A 3,583-nucleotide genomic window follows, 5' to 3' on the forward strand; every position below is an offset into this window, starting at 1 on the left:
CACCCGCCCAGCCCTGATGGCGGGTGCACCTGGGACCTCGTGCTGTCCCTGCGGCAGGAGCCACTCCCAGGGCCGAGGTCGCTGCTCCTGTGTTTGACACTCGGCGGCGAGGCCAGTGGAAACGACTGAAGCCACGAATTTTTTAAAAGATTATTTATTTGATGGGGAGAGAGAGCGCACAAGCCGGGAGACACAGGGAGAGAGAGAAGCAGGCTCCCTGCTCAGCGGGGACTCGCTCCCAGGACCCTGGGATCACGATGTGAGCCGAAGGCAGAGGCTTCACCCACTGAGCCACCCGGGCACCCCAACAAACTCGTTGTGGTCATTTATCAATCTCTCATTTCTTTGTCTTTTCAGGTTTTGCTTAAGAGGGACTTTCTACTAAAATAACCCTGTGTTAACTGTACTGGAATAAAATAACTGAATAAAATAAAAATCATGTGACCTCCTCAAGCCTTGGTTTCCCCACCGTTAAAGCACAGACAATTGTATACCGAAAGGGAGAGGGACGGAGGCCTTTCCACCCCTGACAACTAAAGCCACTTTATTTTTTTTCATTGTTTTCATTATTTTTTTATTATGAATTATTTTCATTCATTATTTTTGTAATTGTTTTTATGACCTTTATTTTCTTCCCTGAAAATTCGCAAATACTGAGAATTCGGATCTTTGTCCCCAAAATAAATAAATGAGTGTCCCAATACCATTTATTAAATCATCGACAATTTCCCTCACCAACGGATCTGAAGCTGGGGTCTCTATTCTGCGCTGCTAAAATGTGTTGTGACCCTGATTCACGTAACCTCCTACTGCGTCTGGACGTCACACACGGTAACTTTTCCCGGTCGGCTTTTCTCTTGTGATTTTTGCCCTGTCACTGCACGTGCTTGCGGTGTCTGGTTTTACCGAACTTAAACTTTATGCAGCAATAACACAACAGCCTCCCACCATCATGACCTCCCTCGCTGACACGGAGCAATTCCTGTGGAGCGTTTTAGGATAAATGACCTTGTGGACTGTCCACAAGCAGTGGGGCCTTACAGTTCCCGTCTACGAAGGACAAGACACGCAGAGTGGCTGCGCGAATTGCCCGAAGCCAGACTACTAAGACTGACCACCGGCAGAAGAAAACAAGGACGAGGGTCTGGGGGCCTCAGGTCAGCACGCGGCCGGGCTGCCTTGTCCTCCCTGCCATCGTCCCGTGTGGGGCCGCACGCTGAGCTCTGCTCCGAGAACCCATCATTTGAGAAAACCGTGGTTCACGGAGGGTTCGGCTGTTCCCCGGGTGGGGTGGCCTCACACACACTCCAGGCCCCAAGCCCTTCTGTTCATCTGTGCTGCTCCATGGCCACAACCATGGAACCCCTGCCGCCTTCTCCCAGGGGCCCGTGAAGCCGAGATGCCAAGGCAGGGCGGGGGGCTTCCCGGGCTGCCAGGGCCCCTCTGTTTACAGCGCCACTGATTGAGCCAAAAAATGCTCGTCCATTAAAAATCAGTCTTTCTCGAGAGCAAATGCGAAGGTTGATTGGCTGAGGGAACCAGGGCCTGCTTGCCAATTCTCTTCTCGTTTGCAAGTATATGCGTGAGACGCCCGAGCGGGGCTGGGCCGGTTTCCTCCCTCATCTAAGATAAGGGTCTCTCTTCCAGCAGAAATGGGGGAGGCCAGATTTCATAGTGGTTTGGCCGGAATTTACGGTGAGGTCAAAGAAAGGTCACTCCTGGCTCAGGAAAGGCCATTTAACAGGAGACACCTTTCCAGTTATGACGAGACAGGGCATTCTTCTCCGGATCGTGTCAAACATCCAGACATGATTGGAGGGGAACATGAAGTTTGTCCTCGGGCGTGTCCCAGGTAGGGCAGACGGGAGTGAAAACTAGCCTCTGATCTTTTGTAAGTCGTGGCATTTAGATCTTTCGGGGACGCGTGTTTAAAAGGGGCCTGGTGACAAATCCATGAGTCGGCGGTGCTGCGGGGGCAGCATTCAGAACTTCCTGCAGGCTGGGACCCAGAGCTGGCGGTGGGATGTGGGGAGGCCCAGAGAGGCCGACAGGGACGCAGAAAGGAGCCCCCCTTCCTACGGCTTCCTCACTGTCCCCTTGCAAGGAAGCAATGACGCGGGAAACCTTCAGAGATGTCGTCATAAAGCTCACGTACGCAGTGCAGAGCAGCGGCTCCGAGTCCCCATGGACACGGCCATGGCCGTGGACACACAAGGTTTCCACCGAGGGAGCTGACGATCACCAGGACGGCAGTTGGGGCAGGAGACCCGTCCTTGACCCCGTACCACAGGCCCCTCACGGATTCCCCCGGCCCGCTCCTCGTCCTTACCCAGCCCTCCAGAGGCTCAGAGCCCCGGGCCTCTGGATTTGCTCTTGGGCCACCTGTGGGCGGACTCCACGGCCCATCCTTGTGTCCCCCACTCTTCCTCCGGAGCTGGACCCGCAGCCGCGACCCACACTGGGCGCTGAGCAGAGCCTCCCTGTGCACACGAGACAGAGACGGACCGTGTCATTCCACGCCGCGCCCCCCGGTTGCATCGGCTCAGCCAGGACCCACAACTCGCTCAGTGGGGTATGGCTAGAGCACCTGCACTGTGCAGATGGGGAAACTGAGACTTGGGGACATTAAGAATGTGTGCACGTGTGTGTACCTGTCGATGTTTGTCCAGGGTCACTCGTTTGGAGAAACCCCTCCCCTCCCATGCTGACCTATGGTTCCTGCAGCCAGGTACCCCCCCCTTCTCTAGGCAGGACCCAGAAGACCCCGTGGGGAGAGTCCTCTCCTCTCTCTGGTGCCCTGGGGGACCGTCGCCCCCAGACAAGCCTGCCTGGAAGCAAAGTCAACACAGGGGCAGCGTGGAGGGGAGACACCCTGTATCCTTGCCTCAAACCAGCATCCACATGAGCCAGAACTGGGGGTAAGGAGGTTGACTCATGTGACCGATATTCCAACGGTCCTGGCTGGTGCAGTGGGTGGACAGGGAACCCAGACGGAACGTGGGCCTCAGCTCCAGGATCCAGGCTCCGGCATAAGCGCCACAGCCCCAAAGACTTGCTCACTTCCAGAGACACTGGCCACCCCCTCCCCAGGCTGCATTCCTGGCCAGCCACACCTGAGCCGAGCCTCGGGTCACTGGTGTCTCCAGCAGACCTTCCGAAAGACTGCAGCCAGGGCTCTGTGGGGCGGGGGGGGAGCGAGGAGACAGGGGCTGCCTGGCCCTCCCCTCCAGCCGCAGGAGCTGGGCTGCTGGCTTGACCAGCTCGTCCTGTGGCTGAGGGTGGGCTGCCGTGTGGACAGCCCATGGCCATTCCCACCCTTGGTGGTACGGACCCTCCCCCACCATGGGCATGCCTCTGTCTGCTCCTCCTCAGCCCCTGGAGTGCCCCACCCCTGCCGTCCCTGCCTCGTGGGCACCGTGCCCCTCACTACCAGCCTCAGGGCTCCCCTTTGAGGCACTGCTCTCTGAGGGCTCTGGGGTCTCGAGTGGGTCGCTAGCCTGGTCTCTTCACGTCATCGCCCCACAGACGTGTTCCTAGCTGACCCACCCTCACCAGCCCTGGGTCATCTCCAATCCCACAGCAC

General features: G+C 57.3%; 1 pseudogene; it reads right to left on the reverse strand.

Annotated features, from left to right (window-relative positions):
* Window positions 1–2,147: 2,147 nt before the first annotated feature.
* LOC125102356 (uncharacterized) lies at window positions 2,148–3,097 on the reverse strand (annotated as a pseudogene).
* Between the last annotated feature and the right edge of the window lie 486 nt (window positions 3,098–3,583).

This window comes from Lutra lutra, chromosome 6, assembly GCF_902655055.1.
Source record: "Lutra lutra chromosome 6, mLutLut1.2, whole genome shotgun sequence".
Taxonomy (NCBI): domain Eukaryota; kingdom Metazoa; phylum Chordata; class Mammalia; order Carnivora; family Mustelidae; genus Lutra; species Lutra lutra.